Source organism: Petaurus breviceps, unplaced genomic scaffold (genome assembly GCF_028583685.1).
Source record: "Petaurus breviceps papuanus isolate PSGF00001 unplaced genomic scaffold, PetGlider_PUasm1.0 129, whole genome shotgun sequence".
NCBI classification, from domain to species: Eukaryota; Metazoa; Chordata; class Mammalia; order Diprotodontia; family Petauridae; genus Petaurus; species Petaurus breviceps.
In genome coordinates, this window is record NW_027185665.1 from 10,381,487 (window position 1) to 10,400,791 (window position 19,305).

The following is a 19,305-nucleotide window of genomic DNA, read 5'->3' on the forward strand; positions in this document are numbered from 1 at the left end:
CGCACACACACTCACACTCACACACATACACACACACTCACACACACTCACTCACACACACACTCACACACACACACACACACTCACACACACACACACACACACACACACACACACACACACTCACACACACACTCACACACGCACACACACACTCACACGCACACACACACTCACACGCACACACACACACTCACACGCACACACACACCCCCTTAAGCCTTCTAGCTTCTTAAATGCAGCCTTTTGCCTGAATCCAAATTTTACAGAACAAATTCTTTTATTTTTATTAATGCCTATGTGCTTATCTTTCATATTTGTATTTGACTTGATTGCAGCTAAATATTAGTGCATCCTTCCAGCCTGAGGAGGTTCCCCACCCTTGATCTACACAATAGGCAGGAGATATGCAGAGTCGCTAACTACTATTGTCCAGTGATCACATTCTCAGATCACTGATATAGTAGCTACAATTTTTCTATGAACTTGTGCCTTCCCTGATGCCTACATACACACCCAGAGTTTAAAAAGTATCATTTGACCTTAGCATCCCCCAAAATGTCATTCTCTATGTCTTCTTTTTTCCAAAGTCAAACTCTTAGAAAAGGCCGTTAAGGGCCCCCTGAGCTTGTCTTCTTGAGTTGCCATATTTTCTAGAAACATGGCCCACAGTATGTAGGAGGCCCTGAATGTGTCCAGGAGGAAACCCTGCCCCCCAGCTGACATGATTTGTTGTTTGCACCCGAAGATGGAATCTCCAATGTGTCCTTGGGAGTCAAGACAGGTGCCGGTCAATACGCACCAGACTGAGAGACTCTTTTGTGCAGCGGGGACCCTTGAAAATAAGCAGACCCTCCAATCTTCATGGTCTAGTAGTTCCCAAGGGGAAAGAATGTATTTTGCCATGACCTTGCTCCTGCCCTTCAGGAGGACATTAATCCTTTCCCTAGCCCTGCTTCTCTTTTCCTTCTCCCATGCCACTCCCATTTGGGAGGAGATTTCTCTTCCTCCTCCTTCCTTTCTTCCAATTTCATCAATATGCAGGTTCTGTTTGGATTGTGAACTCCCTGCACCTGGAGTTTCCACATGCCTGTGCCTTTCTCTAGTAATAAATGCAGCTGCACTGCATGTCTCATGGACTTGTGATATTGTTTTGGGTTAACAAAGCTAGCGACACTAGTTTCAATTCACTGTGAGTTCCATCTTGTCCACATCTTACAATCCTTTGACATTCTCTCTTTATTCCAGTCTCTGATAAAGAGGCCTCACTTGTCAATGCCAAGAAGCCTTTGCACATGTTCTTGATTCCTTCCCCTTTTGTCTTTTCCAAGGTGTTGTACCTGCTATCACCCTCTCTCTCTCTCATTTTAAAATGAAGCCTTTCTCCTTACTCCTTCTCCTACAAACTCTCGCCTACAAACAGACCCAAGTCCCCCCATCCTTAAAGATCCTCAGTAGATGCTATTCCCTCCAGCTACAGGTCCATGTCTCTCTTCCCTTTGTCACCAAGCTTTTTTTTAAGGCTTTATCCATTCATTGCCCCTACTTCTTCTCTCACTTGCTTCTCCACTCTTTGAAACCATCACTCAACTTAAACTATGTTCTCCAAAGACAACAATGGCTTTTTAATTGCCAGATCTGATGACTTTTTCTTAATCCTCACCATTATTCTTTCCAGAGCTTTTGACACTGTTGACCAGCCTTGTCTTCCGGACACTCTCAACTCTAGGTGTTCACGATGCTCTTCCTCCTGAGTCCCCTACCAATGCGGCCACTCCTTCTCAGCATCTTATACTGGATGACCATCCCTGTTCTGCCCCCCAACTTCTGGCATATGCCAGGTTCAGTCCTGGTCGTCTCTTCTTCTCTCTACAAACATTCTCTCTCAGTAATATCAACGGCTCCCATAGGTTCAGTTATCATTTCTATTTGAATAACTCCCAGATCTACATCCAGAACTACACATCCAATCTCTCTGCTAAAATCTATTACTAATTCACCATCTGCCTACTGGACATTTACACTTGAATGTTCCATAGATATCTCAAACTTAACGTGTCCAAAACAATTCATTAGCTTTGCCTAAAAAGCATCCCACTTCCTAACTTTTCTATTTCACTCAAAGGAACCACCATTTTTCCATCACATAGGTTAATATCTTCACAATTATTCTTGACTCTTAACTCTCTTTCAGGACCCATACACGATGAGTGACCAAATTTTGCCTATTCTACCTCTACAACATCTCTCACACATGCCCCCCTTCTCTCCACTTATAAGGCCACTAACTTGGGTCAGGTCCTCTTTCCTAGACTACTATAATAATTGTCTAATTTATCTTCCCATGTCAACTCTCTTCCCTCTCTAATCCTTCCATATAGAGCTGCCAAATTGATATTTCTAAAGCACAAGTCTGACCACATCACTCCTTGTAACTCCAGTGGCTCCCTCTTCTTTTTAGGATAAAAAGCTCCTCTATTTGATTTTTAAATCTCTTATGATCCTTTACAGGATTAATATCCATTGTTCTTCACCCACTCTATGCTCCAGTCAAACTGGCCACTTGACATGCTAACTCCCAGCTCTTTGACTTGGCACAGGCCATCTTCCCTGACTGGAGTGAATTCCCTTCTCATTTTTTCCTTCATGGAATCCCTACCTTCCTTCAGATCTCAACTCAAGCATCATTTGCTAATGCCTCCCTCCAGAATAATACTTACACTTGCTTTGTATAATTTGTCATTTACTTATTTGCATAAATACTGTTTCCTCTTCTAAGAATGTAAGTTACTGAAGGACAGGAGTTGCTTTGGTTTTGTCTTCCTATCCCCAGCACTTGGCATAGTGCTTGGCACAGAGAGGTCACTTACTTGTGTTAAGCCTATTGCTAAATGTCAGTTATTATTCAGTTTATCTGCTGAAAATAAATGTAGAGACTTAAATTCATTCACTGAGCTAGTTATTTTCAGATGTTTCTTACCCCTTTGAAAACTGACCTTTCCCAAAGGAGGAAGATTACATAATATAGGTTTAATTTATACCAACAATAGAGAACCCTTGGTTGTGGTCCAGATGAAGCCCTTTAGGGCTTATTTGTTATAGTTTCATGGAACAACTTAGAAAAGAATTTCCATTGTATTATTCTACTCTGCTTATTTAATGAAGGGTGAAGCCTCTAATTGTTTGAGCAGCATTTGAGGAGGTGCTTAATAAGGGTTAATAACATATAGAATAACAACAGATGACTTAAAATGCTGAAGTCCTCAGACCAATCCAATAGCAATGTGTCCCTTCCAACTAACCCTTACATTCAAATCTACTGGGGTTCTTTCATCTTTTTTCTTCCCATTCCCTCTTTTTTTCCCTCTCCATCACTGTAGTTTTTTTTTCTTTTCCCCTGCTTTTTATTCATTCTCCTTCTCCCTCAATATATTCCTCCTACTTTCTTCACTTCTTTTTCTCTCCCATTCTTAAGACATGCATAATAAAAACTGAAGCAAATTACCAAGTATGTTATATTTATCAGATCCTCAACTGACTTAGCAACCCTAATCAAGACAATGATTCAAGACAATTCCAAAGGATTAACCATGAAAAATGTCATCCATCTCCAGAGAGAGAAATTATGAACTCTGAGTGCAGATTGAAGTATACTTTTTAAAGAGTCTTTATTTTTCTTGCCTTTTAATTTTTTGTAACATGGCTAATATGAAAATATGTTTACATGATTTCATACATATAATTGATATATTGCTTGCTTTCTCAAAGAGTAGGGAGGCTGGATAGAATGAGAGAATGAGGAACAAAATTTTTTTAATGAATGATAAAGATAATTAAATCATTAATTTTAAAATGAATATTATAAACATTAACATTTTATAAAAACATAAACAAAAACATGTGTATGTGTATGTATGATATGTGTATGTATATGTATTATATGTGCATGTATGTATGCCTATAAATAGAGACATCCTAGTACTTTATGCCTAATGTCTTTCAAATCTGCTAAGATCTGACAGAGTTTGGCCTTCTCCAGTAATAAGTAATTAGAGAAAAGAGTAAGGAAAGGAATATGTGGATATACATGTACATGTATACATGTATTCTTACACAAACAGGTATGTAGATGAACATATATGTATATGCATGCACATTGTGTATGGATACATATACATGCATGCATACACACACACACACACATATATATATATATATATAAATATAATCCTTTCCCTACTAAATCCCTACTGAAGAAGGCCAAGCTCTGTCAGATTCTAACCAGCAGGTTTGAAAGACATTAGGTACAGGGTACTGGACTATTTCTATTGGATAAGTAGAGAGAGGGATTGGGCTGGTTTCCAGGTGATGAATTTTGTTTTAAAAAAATTCATGTAACCACATAACTTCAAGGCATCAAGTGGTTATTATCTGTGATTTTTAGAGATGAAAAAGACTATATATCAATGAAATCATGATCTTTACTGAACCTTTGGGATAATAGAGTTGATACACGTTCAAATCGTTTTCACCTATTAATTTATCTCAAGTTTTACTAACTTGAGAAGGCGAATTGAACAACTGATATTTGTCTATGCAATAAGACATCTAAATTGAGACTTTTTCATTGTGGACTTCCCCTCCTATATATCAATTGTCCTCAATCACTAGGCCAAAGAAGGGGGGGAAGTTCCATTAATCTTTGTTCTAAAATTTCCTTATCCAGTCATTCTCAGTTATTCTTATATCTGTGTGTATATATGTATATAGTACATACGCATGTATACATATACACACATTGTCTGGGAAAGAATATTTGGAAAAATCTCTATTTCCCATTACCCAAAGAAAAAGCAAAAAATGGCTGAGCCAGTAATAGATTAAATTAGCCAAGGATTCTGCCATTATATAGATAGAAAAATTTCCACTTTCCAGAAAAAACACATGCAACAGGAACAAGAGTTACACCCCATCGCCATGCTTACCATCACCTCTCCTTCTCTTTGGATGAGGCTTTTTACTCATGGTGACTTCCCTTGCTTGGCCAATATGGTCCTTTCAGCTCGCCTTCTAATAGGCTGCTCCCATAGGGGACCGCTATCTCCACAAAGCTTCCTCTGCCTTTTAGTCTCCCCATGCAGCTCCTGCACTGTGCTGGGTTGAACACAATTCTGAAAAGTGACCAAGAGCTATTTCATAATACCTACTAAAATACCTCCACAACTTATGATATATACATGGAGCTGGTTTTTATCTTCAAAGCAAAGAAAATACAGACATGAAGCAAAACCGGCATTTTTAAAGTTTCTCCCTTTGCTGTGAGTTGGATTGTTATGAGGATCAAACACGACCATATTTATAAGAAGTGTTGAGCGCAATGCCTGGTACATACCAGGTGCCTCTTCAAGGCTTATTTATTTTCCTTCCTTTGTTTCCCCCTGATCTTGGACCCAGGAAAATACCCAAGATGGACCTAAATTTCTAAGGATGAACCAAAAAAAATTCTTAATCTTGATAAATGTGGACACTGTATTCTAAAATCATACATCTGGGGCCAATGAATGGTAGCACTGTAGTCCACTATATAGTACACACTATAATACTATAGTACACCCCATTTGGGGTTTTCTTGGCAGAGATACCAGAATGGTTTGCCATTTCCTTCTCCAGCTCATTTTACAAATGAGGAAACTGAGGCAAACAAGAATAAGTGACTTGCCCCCCAGGGTCACACAGCTAGGACGTGTCTGAGGCCAGATTTGAACTCAGGAAGATGAGTTCCTAAATAGAAATCAGGTTCACAACATCCCCAGCAAGCACTAATCTATGCTTCACTTGAAGATCTCCAGGGAGAGAGAATTCAGTCTCCTCAGGCAGCCTATTCCATATCGGAACAGCTCCGATTAGCAGTAATTTTTTTCTATCAAGTTGAAATATATCCCGCTGCAACTTTCACTCATTATTCTCAGTTGTTCCTTCTGGAGCCAAGCAAAACAAATCCAAGCCTTCTTTCACATAACAACACTCTGAATACCTGACGACACCTAGCTGTTCTTCTTAAGTCTTTCCTTCTCCAGGCTAAACACTCCTAGTTTCTTCTTCCAGCCCCAACACCTTCCTAGTTGCCCTGATTTACAGGTTCCCTGAGCTATGGCTTCTCCTAGACCTGAATACAACACTCCATACTCCGTCCAGTACAACTAAATGACCACTTCCTTTCTTCTGGACATGAAGATTCCATGAATGTGACCTAAAAACTTTAATGACAGCGATTATTATCAGAGAATCAAGTAATGTCAGAATGCAAAGCAATTTCAATGAATCAACAAGTCAGGCGCATACTTGAAATGTGCCTTTGTCTCCCTCAATAATACCCAGGATAAGTGCTCACAGATAGGGGTGGCCATGCCCTGGAATTGACCATCACCCATAAGTGTTTGATTTTCGGGAATTCTGAAACTCATCCATTTAACCATAACCTCTTATGCCCATCCTTTTTCCTTAACTCTGCTTATTTTTCCATTTCTCAGTACCCTCCCAATTAATTAATCAACATGTATTTATTAAGAGTCTTTTTTTTTTTTTACCAGGCATGATGTGAGGTGCTGGAGTTACAGAGACAAGTGAAATAATCTCTGCTGTCAAGGAGCTTACAAACTATGGGACAATGTGTGTGTGTGTGTGTGTGTGTGTGTGTGTGTGTGTTAAACATAAAATAAATACAAGGTCGTTAGGGAAGGAGACTAAACATTAGCAGTTGGGAAAAAGTAATTACTGTGCTGGCTTCACTTTCCGCCCTCATCCATCTTGCAGTTAACTAGCTCAAATATACAGTGTCCTATGCTTAAAGCCCTTGTCCCTTTGCCTATCCCCACTAATACTTTGCCAGCTCCAAAATCTCATCATCCAACTGAACTCTTAGATGCTGATGAACTGTGTTGGACCAAGTCATGCAATTAGGCTCCCTACAAATATTAACAAATGTACAAATATTATGTCATGTAATCTTCAACGGGGCCCTCACTGACAAAAGACAATCCTTTGACCCTTTCCCAACTGACCATCTCATCAGCAATAGCAGTTCTTCCAAAATTTTCCTTCTGTCCTGTTCTCCCAAATCACCCCTTTTCCCTTCTTCTCAGCAAAGCACGCCACTTCATGTTTTACTGAAAAATAGAAGCCATTCACCCTCCCTCTTCCCATTTTTAAACAAAATGTCTTTACCCACTGGTATGCACTAGGGTTAAGTTTGGGAGGGCAAAGATTTAAACTGTAAGGGGGAAGCCTGTACCAGTGTGTCTTGGGCAGGAGGGTCTAAAGTTGTTTATTACATATTCTCTTCATGTTGCCACGTTCCTAGTGAAGGTGGAGTTAGTCAGTGACTTTCATTGAGTCCTTATGGGCTGAGCCCCAGACTATTTTCTAACAAAAACTACCCTTCCCAGCACCTGTAGCTTTGTTTTCCTAAGATTAAATAGCAGGATTAGTTTTAAAAATATAAAAAGATCACTACGCATTCACCTCCATTCTCTCCCTCCTTGCTTCAGTTCCTGATGAAGACTTCTCTTCTTTAAGTCTTATGCTATTGATCAGAACCCCTTTAATCTCCTCCAACACAAATATGCTTTTGCAATAAGCTCCCCCCCCCAACACACTCCAGGCACTTCCATCCCTAAAAAGCCTTCAATCAATCTCATCTCATCAACCTATCTTTCTACATCTCTTTCACAGCCAAATTCCTAAAGAAAAAGTAATATAAAATTCTTGCTTTCATTTTCTCTCCTGTCACTTACTTTTCAAATCCTTGCATTCTACCTTCTATCATCATTCAACTAAAACTGTTCTCTCCAAAACAGTCACTAATTTCTCAAATTGCCAAACCTAATGGCCTTATCTTTCTTGACAACTTTTCATCATTTGGCACAACTGAGCAGCCTCTCCTCCTGTACACTGTCTCCTCCCTGGATTTTCATGACAAAGAGCTTTCTTCCATACCATCCCAGGGATACAGAATCCCCCAACTGGCAAAGAACAAAGCCTGTTTCCCCAACTCCAGATGTCTGCTCACTCATTCCTATCCACCTCAACTCTCCACTCGCAGTGTCTCACTCTGGATCTGCCTACTTTTCTACTCTAACTTGGGAAACTTCCACTCTCTATGTAATAAACTTCTTTTCACATTTGAGACCTTTTTCTCTCTTGCTAGAGGCAGAATAGATAAACCTAGGTGGCACAGTATATAGAGCACTGGCTTGGAAGTCAGGAAGGCTCATCTTCCTGAGTTCAAATCTGGCCTCAGATACTTCCTAGCTGTGTGACCCTGGGCAAGTCACTTATTCCTGTTTGCCTCAGTTTCTTCATTTGTAAAATGAGCTGGAGAAGGAAATGGCAAACCATTCTGGTATCTCTGCCAAGAAAACCCCAAATGGGGTGCACTATAGTATATAGTGTGTACTATATAATGGACTACAGTGCCACTATTCATTGGCCCTAAAAGTCCAGTGCCATATCCACTCTGACATGTTTCAGTCATGTCCAATTCTCTGTGACCTCATTTGGAGTTTTCTCAGCAAAGATACTGGAGTGGTTTGCCATTTCCTTCTCCAGCTCATTTTACAGATGAGGAAACAGAGGCAAACAGGGGCAAGTGACTTGCCCAGGGCCACCCAGCTAGAAAATGTCTAAGGCTGAATTTGAACTCAGGTCTTCCTGATTTCAGGCCTGGAACTCTATCCACTTCACTATGCAACTGCATTTTTAAGAGTACTAAGATATAGAAAAGGTGTCAACCTGCATTGGTAAGGGGAGTTTCCTTATTAAAGAGGCTGTATACCTATGAAATCACAAGCCTAGGACCTATCCTTTGCACTTGCTCCTTCCATCTGGGACTCAATGAGATCTAGATCTCTTCTAATGAGACTGCTGCAGGGCCATCCTTTACCATACTAGTTGAATCTTTCTCTCATATAGTTTGATATACTGTTCTAAGTAGTAGAATCAGAATACTCCTTACTCCTCCATTGTCACTTCCAGATTCTTCCTCTACCACCATTAATCATCAACCTTAAGAGATCACAATCATCCAATTCATATCCAAATTGAATCCAGATCTTGGTGAGCCTTATCTATGTTGAAGGAAAAAAAGTAATACTGATACTGTATTTTGTGATTTAGGTTCATGTGCCAAAACCAATTTTATTTATTTAAAATTAATCTTCTTTTCTCTCCTCAAGACTCCCATCATGCCCTCTCTACCCACTCTGTTCAACATAGGAGTTTGATTTGGTTTTTATCCAAAAATAATAATAATAATGAAATAATTTGCCCTAAACTGGCTCTTCGTCCTTTCCCCACATTTCCCATTCCTCTGACATCCTCCCCTACTTTCTCTTCCTTTGCTCCAGTCTCTGGTGCAGACTGGCCCTTCTGCTGGCCAAGGCCAACCCCTACCCATACGTCTGGGATGCTATTCCTTCCTGTCCTCTCTAGCAGACTGTTTCTATTGTCATTGCCCTTCTCTCCTCATCTATTTGTTCCTTTTTTGTTACCTACATGTATACCCAAGTCTCCCCCTTAAAAAATAAATTAAAAAACCACTCTCACCAAATCCTGAAAGTCCTGCATCTCTCCCCCTTTTCTCAGCTAAATTCTTTGAAAAAAACACCTGTATTGGTGCCTTTTCTTCTCACTGTGTTCTAAACCCTAGGCCACCTGGCCTTAAATCCTTCAAATGAAACTGCTCTCTAAAGCTATTGGTGATCTCTTAATGCCCAAATCTAATGGACTTTTCCCCCTTCTTCTTCTTCTTTCTTGATCTCCCTGAAGCATCTAACACTGTTAACCACCTTCTTCCCCTGAATCCTCTCTGCTTTTTGGGTTTTTATGGCACTGCCAGAGGTCGTGCTGTGGCATGATGTTACTGAGAGAGACAGCATGTCTTCCTTTCATATCCCCAGCACTTAGCATAGTGTCTGGCACTTGGTGACTAAGTGGTACATGAGACTTGGAGTATGTAAGACATGAGTTCAGATCCTATATCCGACATTAGCAGTCTGACTCTGAACATGAGTCAGGAAGACCCGACTTCAAAACTGGCCTAAAATATTTACTAGCTGTGTGACACTTGAACAAGGAACTTAACCTCTATCTGGCTCTGTTTTCTCATATGTAAAATGGGAATAATAGCATATCGTTTTCACTGGGTTGTTGTGAGAGCCAAATGAGATGACATATATATTGCCTTGCAAACCCTGGCACCTGGTGCCCAGTACCAACTCTCATCTCTCCAGTCCAACATTACCAACTGCCTTTTAAATATTTTGAACTACATGTCACAGAGCATCTCGATTTAATATGTCCAAAATAGAACTGCATTATCTGGGAGTTTCTGGGCATCTGGGTGGCACATTCATCCATTCACCAACCCTGTCACTCTAGGGTCTGGGCCTGAAGGGTGACTGGCAGAGCCTATAATCCCATTTGTATGAAATGCCAACAAAGATGACTGAAGAAGGCTCTGGAAATGATGAAAATGATCATCACACAGAAGAACAGGATGGCTAAAGCAAGCACAAATCAGACCATATTTCAGGCCCCGGCTTATCAAGTTCCAGGGGCTCTGTAATGTGGATTCTCAGATAAAGTATAAACTGCTCTGCTTAGCATTTAAACGCCTTCACAGTCTGGTTCCAGCATACCTCTCTCAGTTTATTTCACCTTATTCCCATCACACACTCACTGACCCACTTGCTGGCCTTCGGATAGGACTTTTCCTTCTCTTTTCCTGGGATGTCTCCCAGTCTGGAGTAGATGTTCTCCTCCCCTCTGCTTCCTAAAACCCAGAGCTCATTTCAAAGTTTTGCCCAAGTCTTTGTTCCTACCTGAGGCCAACTGAGAACCTCCCTCCCTTTCTTTGATGCTCCCCTGTCTCTGTCTATCTGTCTCTCTCTGCCCCAGCTCCTGCTCTCATACTAGGAAACTTCAACACACATATTGATATTCCCTCAAATACCTTAAATGTACAATTCCTTAAGGTATTCAATCCCCATTCCTCCTCTTCCTCCTCCATTGCACCCCAGATGCACCCAATCATACCTTTCCTTGCCATCACCCCTAATCTGATCATAAACTTTTATCATTCTATCTCTCCCTCTGCTTTACAACCTCTAACTCTAATTTTTTGTCCTCCTCATAACCTGTAATCCCTCTACCCTTGGTACTTTCTCAGGTTATCACCTCTGCATTGGCTACACTTTCCTTCCCGATCTTGGCCTCTTGTTGAACGAGCTCAATGCGATGTTATCCTTCACTGTTGAATGTCTTGCCCCCCGCCCCGACCTAATGCCATCACACCTTGCCAAACGCCAAATGCCAGCATCACCTTCTTCGATCTAAGTTTACATGCTACTAAACAGAGCTAGACGTCACAAATCCGTGACGACTGGATCCGCCGCCAACTTATGCTGTCCCTGGTGGTCCTCAATTTCCATAAGGCAATCCTCGTCTCAACCATTTCTCTCTCTCACTCACCACAGTAGCTGATCCAAACTTCCTCTTCTCTCCTCTAGCCTCCCACAGCACCCAGTCTCCCACACTTACCTCATACTTCCACAATAACAACAAAGATCCAGGTCATACAGAAAGAGGTCCCATCTCATATCCCTCAGAAATCATCCCCTACCACTCCTCATTTATTCCATTCTCTGATGGTGATTTGAGTGGCCCTTCCTCCCAAGGTCAACCCCCTCTATGCTCCCTCCAACCCATCCCTCTCCTCTCTTCCCTAGTGGTCTGCCACTCTAACATTCCCACTCTCTCATCAACTTCTTTCAATCTACTGGAGCCTTCCTTGCTGCCTACAAATATGCTCATGTCTCCCCATCCTTAGAAATACTGCCATCTGGGGCGGCCAGGTGGCTCAGCGAGTAAGAGCACCGGCTCCAGTATTGGGATGACCTGGATCAAATCCAGGCTCAGATACTCAGCACCACACCCAGAAATAACTGGCCGTGTAACCTTGAGCAAGTTACTTAACCCCCGATTGCTTAAAAAAAAAAAATACTGCCATCTTCATGATCTCTTGTACCATTTCTCCACCCTTTCTCAGATGAACTTGCAAAAAGCCAACTAGAGAGGTGCTTCCATCTTCTCTTTTCCTTCTCTCCCAAATCCTCTTCAATATGACTTCTGAAACCATTTCTATAAAATTACAAATAGTCTCAATTACAAAATCTAATGGCCTTTCCTCAATTTTCCTTCTTGACCTCTACAGCACTTCACACTGCTGATGATTCTTTCTTGAGGCCCTTTACTAACCATTCATCCATTTAACACCCAGTAATTGTGGGTATCCACCCAGGCTCTGACCTGGGTCTTCTCTTTCTGTTCACTGTCTCTTGGTGATCTCATCAGCATACCGTAGGTTCAGTTATCTTTTCAATACAAAAAATTCTGAGATCTGTATATCCACCCTCATCTCTTTCCTGAGCTCCAGTCCATCATCACCAACTGCCTTTTAAATATTTTGAATGACGTGTCACAGAGCATCTCAAATTTAATATGTCCAAAAAGAACTGCATTACATTTCTGGGAGTTTCTAGGCAGTTAGGTGGCACAGCAGAACCAGGAAGACCTGAGTTCAAACCCAGAGTCAGATACTCACTAGCTGTGTGATGATGCTGGGCAAGTCATTTAACCTCTATTTGCCTCAGTTGCCTCAACTGTAAAATGGAAATAATAATAGCATCTACCTCCCAGAGATAATGTGAGGATCAGATATGATCAGTGCCAGGTACACAGTAAGCTTCATATTCATTTTAATTATTATTATTTCCCCCCAAATCTCCTGTTCTAAATTTCCTTACTACTACTAAAAGTACCACCATCCTCCGGTCACCCAGGTTCACAACCACAGTGGAATCCTCAGCTCTTCAGTCAGTGGCCAGTTCTTATAACTTTTCCTTTCATATGCATCTTCCACATTCAAACTGCTACCATTCTTGTAGGGTCTCTGATCACCCCTTGCCTGAACTACTGCAATGGCCTTCTAATTAGTCTCCATGCCTCAAGCTTCTCTCTGCCCCAATCTGTCCTTCCCACAGCTCCCAACGTGATTTTCCTAAAGTGTAAATATGACCGTGTCACTCTTGTACTCAATAAACTCCAGCAGCTCTCTCTAAGATAAAATAGATTCCTCAATCTAGCACTTAAAACTCTTCACAACTTGGCCCATTCACACTTTTTCTAATCTTAGTTATTCTTCCCCTTCATACATTCTGACCCAGTAATTCTGGGATTCTGGATATTACTTAGACCCCCCCTTCTCCACGGATTTGCACTGGGCTTCCTTCAGTCCTGGAATAGTCTCCCTCCTCAACCTACCTCTAGGAGCCCCCGCTTTCACTAGACCTTTGCACGGGCTTGTCCCCCTTCATATCAGATTCTTAGAATCCCTGTTCCGCCTTCAACATTCAGCTCATCTTTAAAATGAGGATGTTGGCTAGATGACCTGAGGTCCCTTCTAGATCTGAATTTTTCGTTCTAAGACGTATAACATCGTTGGGAAACTGCTGGTGTTCAAAAGATAGTTTGGGTGGCAGGGAAAAGCTTGGAATTTCTGAAAGTATTGCCATTTCCTTAAAGTGTTCCTACATACTCACTTCCCTCTATTCATTTCTGGGACCAGATTATATATCATCTATCTGCTGGGCCCATTTAACATATAGGTAACCTTGGTTAAATCAATAGACTGGCCATCTATTTGCATGTCGTGATTTGGGCAATTCTAATTTGATTTTGCTATGGGAGTTACTAGGCCAACATCTCTTGAGAGGCAATAGATCTGCTGAGTTCTGGTGCTCATTGTAATCGGCACAATGCCACCTGCAAACAGGGACGTCTGCAGAGCTTTAACAATTACTAGGAATCCTTCTTCCACTTGGATTTTGCATTGGCCATCCTCCATACATGAGGCAAATGCCGCTGATGTACTTGTCCCTGATCTTTCTGTGTTGCTCAAAAGTGATGACCAAAGAATCCTTGAACAAAGTTATTTCTGCATTCCATTTGGCTAAGGAAGACTGTAAGATCTTACTATAGGTGCCAATCAACAATAATTTCTTAAATTCCAAGTTATTTTTCAAACGTACAAGTCTGACCATGTCACTCCTCTCTCTACTCAATAAATTCTGGTTGTTTTTGTCTCTGGGACCTAATAGAAAACCTTCAGTTGGTTTTTAAGGCCCTTCAGAACTTGGTCCTTTCCCTATCCTTCCTCTCTTATACTTCACGGCCCTCCAAAGGGAAGCTTTTAAATACATGTTGTTGTGGTTGTTTTGGGGTAAAAAATTTCAACAATCCATGAATAACAAGAACAGTAGGGTCTTGTTTTAGCTACAGTTTTCAGCCAATTTTGTGACTGAAGATTCCTTAAGGATAGTCATGCTAGGCATATAGGCCATGAATCCATCACAATTACATAACCCAAAATTTTTAGATGGAGAAAATAAAAGTTCAAAGGCTTTATCTATGCAACAAAGTTTAAAAAAAAATAGAAGAAACAAGTTCTTTCATGGCAAGTATCTATCTTAATTAAGTAAGCCATACCTCCAGCTTCTTCCCTAGGTATGATGAGGTGCTTGGGATCTATGTTTGTAATATCAGTCTGTGGTATCAGTTTGTAACATCAGTTTGTAAAACCAGTCTGTAAAATCACACCCCCCCCCCCACCCAGCCTCAGAGCGTTAACTCCACCCCTTCCCCCTGCCAGGACTCTGCCCAGCAACAACCCATGAATTGTTTATCTCTGCTTGGAGCAATAACAAGCTACACCTATGAATCCTTACTAAACCATCTATAAACATTTTAGCTTAGGCAAATGTTATCTCCCCTTAGCAAAGTGCCCAGCTGCCCCTATGCATCCATCAAGGCACTATCTCTAGGTTAACTCCTTAGCCAATTATCCACATACTGAGTCTCCATTAGCCTTGGTTCCCAACATCCATCTTGTCAAACATGACACTGATGGGTGGCAGACTAGGCACTTCTCAGTCAGCCCTTGACTTAGTGACTAAGCTGACAGTGACTTTTCTGGCCTAAAACCACACCTCCATGTAGCTCCCCCGGCCCACCTTGGGCTATTTCCCAGTGAATTATGGGCAATAGGCCTGCACAGTTGACATTAAAAGTGCATGTTCCTTTAAGCACTGACCTCTTCTTAACGCCTTCCTAATCTCACCCTTACTCACCTAGTTAGCATAACTGACTTCCGATTAATTGCCTAGACTCCTTAAAAACTATGCCTATGTCTTCTTTAAGCTTGCAGATTCTCTAATAACTCTTGCCTGCTGTACAGCGTAACAATAAACTTGCAGGTCCCTTAAGGACCCCTGCCCGCTGTACAGTGAAACAATAAACTTTTACAATCCTGACTTCTAGACTGCTTGGGCCTACTGAATTCTTTCCAGACTGAATCGCAGGCATTCTGGTCATTGATAAGGATCAGAGCTCCTGTATAACTTATTGCCATCCCCCCCATCAGGTATACAGACATGTAATATAATAGTCATATAAACTTCAGGTCTTCTTGGCACCGGCTGGCAAGTACTGCCTTCTCCCGCACTGGTGGCCACATCTGGCCTTAGGATGTGGAAGACACAGCTCCCTTAAGCTATGGTCACTCCCTGACCATAAAAGAGAGTGATAGAAAGTACAGAGCTACTACTACCTGCGATTCACTACTACTACTAATAATAATTACCATCATCATTATTATATAGTGTCTATGACATGTGAGGCACGGTGCTGAGAGCTTTACAATTATTATCACATTTGATCCTCAGAACAAGCCTGGGAAGTGGGTGCTATTATTATTCTCATTTTACAGATGAAGAAACTGAGGGAAATAAGTTAAATGACTTGCCCAGGGTCACACAGCTAGTACATCTCTGAGACCAAATTTGAACTTAAGTCTTCCTGACTCCAGGCCCAATGCTCTATCTGCTGTACCAACCAATTGCCCTGAGACTCCCCACACTCACCAAATTCTTGTCGATTTGAACATTTCAGGGTATATACTGTTACTTTGAGCTGCAGGGCCAGGATATGAACCCTTGCTCTGACCCTTATTAACTCTGTAACTCGGTGCAAATCATTCAAACCCTCGGGGCCTCAGTGTCTTCACCTGTAAAATGAGGAAATTAGCCTAGATGGCCTCCAAGAGCCCTTTCAAGCTCTATTAAAATTAATTTAAATTCTTATAACCCTAGTATCATGGGTTCTAAGACTATAGTTGGCTGTTAACACTGTATATCAGGAACTGTGCTCAGGAAAACAATGTATGAAACAGTAGCATGTGTATAAGAGGCTTGCAAGGGCAGCTTAAGGAAAGGATAAGAGACTAATAGAAATCACTGGCAGGCAGCGCAGTCAAATCCATCCTCATCTGAAGGCCCTGCTCCCACCTCACCCTGTCATCTGGCAAATTTCAGTGTAGTGTATTGGCCCTGAAGGAAAGAGAGACTTAGGTCTGAATTCTGCTGCTAACCAGCTGAGTGACCATGGGCAAGCTTTCACCTCTCCTTTAACCTTCTTTTCATCATCTGTAAAATGGGGGTGATAATGCATATTTCATAGGGCTATTACAAAGATCATATTGGAAAATGTACATAGAACTTTAAATAGGTACATCTGTCACCTATTCTTATGAAACTGGACCAACGTCCAGACCATTCAGAAATGGCCCCTTTTAGAAGAGTTTATTCACATGAGTGAAAATTTTAGATGGCTTTTTTTTGTTGTTTTGTTTTGTTTTTCAAGTAGTCTGGCATGGCATGCTGGGATTTGATTCTAATATGATGACTGTCCAAAAAAAACAAGTCAAAGAAATTTTGTTTTTCAGTTTTGTTGTTTTGCTTTATTGATAACAAGCTTGTCGACTAAATATGAAGAAGTGGAGCTAACTGGGCACAGGTTCCCAATGCCCACTAGAGTCTCTACCTGAATCTCCAATTCTGTGGCTACGATGGGACTGAGAAAAAGACAAAAGAAAGGGACAGCAGAGGATGAGACGGACATATAGTGTCATGGAAGCAACAAACATAAGCTTAGACAGACTCTGGGAGATACTGGAGGACAGAAGGGCCTGGTATGCTATGCCCCATGGGGTTATAAAGAGTTGGACACAACTGAACAGCAAATGGGACCAAGAAGACATTTCTTCCTCTAGGTCTGAAGATTCTCTGGCTTAATCTCCACTTTGAGCCTCTGGATATGGGGCTAGAAAGTGGTTGCTGTTCCTTTCCAGGTCTCTTCTCTGACCAGAAAGGGGGACAGAGCCATGCAAATCTCTCTGCTAGTGTGTAATCCCATCCATGGGTATCCTCCTTGTTTCTATCTGGGGATACTCCCCACCCTCCGGCCTGTTCTCCCCTCTCAGCAGCACAACTAACTAAATGAAGGGGAAGAGAAAAGAGGACAGAAAGCAGAACTCCTCCTCTATCTAGGTCTCCAATGAGAGATGCTTTCCTTTCCTCTAAAAAACACAAGTGAGGAAGGAGGTGGTGAGAGACACTTAGTACAATTTTTTAAATGCAGAAAACAAAAATCTGACCTTTGAATGAGAAAGAGCCCATCCTAAACTTGAGGCTCAGGCGGGAATAGCTTCTTTGTCAAATTGTCAGTTTCCTCTTCTGCAAAATTGTACGGGACAGGTAAAGTGTGGTTTCTCAGAGACTATCTGTAAAGTAAGTCCTTAGGCCTTAGGCCTAAGTTTCCATTTTTCTAGAAATTATGTGACCTTGAAACTTTAGAAGTCTTTCTATATAGATGCTCTGTTCTAGTCAGCCCTTCTCACCTAGCTTACCATAAAAGAATTAAGTTTCTATAGAATTGCTGAACAAGACTGCTCTTCAGGAGGACCAAGCAGTAACCTTGGGAAAGAAGCTCTGTCCCTGGTTCTCAGACTAAAATTCCTAGATAATACCAAAAATAATGAAGAATGGAAAGGAGCTGGCAGCAGCAGGTGGATTTGACCAGGAACAGACAGTAGCCTTGGCGCACTCAAGTCTGGATAAGAATGTGTCTAGGGTAAGACTTAAGGGGGTTCAGTATTCTAAGATTGTTACTGCGCCTGCGTAATGAACTTCATGTATTATGTATATTATCCAACAAGATTTGAGCCTCATTAGTAATAATTATGTTAATGTTTGTAACCCTTTTTTTTTAATTTAACCCAGCTTTAGCTTCTGTAGGACGGCCTCCTCTCCTGGGCATTGTTCCAGCTACTGCCCCCCACCTTCTCCCGAGATTCTAAATAAATTTCCTATCTTCACTTTGAGGTCTCCAAGTAGACAATTTGGGTTAGGGTCTCCGTACCCCACACAAAATGAACTGGAGAAGGAAATGGCAAACCTCTCTACTTATCTTTGCCAAGAAAGTCCCAAATGGGGTCGTGAAAAGTTAGACAAGACTGAACAACAATTTACAGGGTCCTAATCAGAAACTTGACTTCACTTCTTAGCAGCCGGACTATAAAAGGGCTCTGAAGCCTTACTAGTTTTTTTGTCTGCTTACATTTCGGCCCCACCACAAGTCAAATTATAGGCTCCGAACCCCTGGGTCTGCCTCCTTTGATCTTTCAGTAAGAACTACTATAGCTCCCACCACACCCATACCCCCACACAAATTCCTAATTTCTTTTTTATATCAAGATACCTTCTCTGAATATTTTAACTACATAAAATACAGAGGACTGTAATTATATTGAAATATAGATATCGATATGGGTGTGTATGTATGTGTATATTTAAAGTAATTCGGTTTCCAAGAATTCTTAATTAGAAGCAACGCCATCCTCACTCCCCACACCCACTTCCACTCCCACCCCCGCCTTGATATTTACACGCCAAAAAATCAATCAATAAATAAATAACCAGAGCTGGGGCACAGGTCGCGCCGAAAACACGTGCGAGGGATCAGGGCATTTGCCGCAGACCCCACGTGCAGCGTAAAGGCACGAGGGCAGAAGGGCCCCTGCGGCCCCTGCGGCGGGGGCGGGGGCTCCTGCGGGGGGCGTGGCCCGGCGGGCGGGGGTGTGGCCCTGCGGCGGGGGGGGCGGGGGCCCCTGCGGCGGGGGCGGGGCCGGCGGGCGGGGGTGTGGCCCTGCGGCGGGGTGTGGCCGGCGGGCGGGGGCGGAGCCCTGCGGCGGGCGGGGGCGGAGGTCCCCTGCGGCGGGGGCGGGGCCGGCGGGCGGGGGTGTGGCCCTGCGGCGGGGTGTGGCCGGCGGGCGGGGGCGGAGCCCTGCGGCGG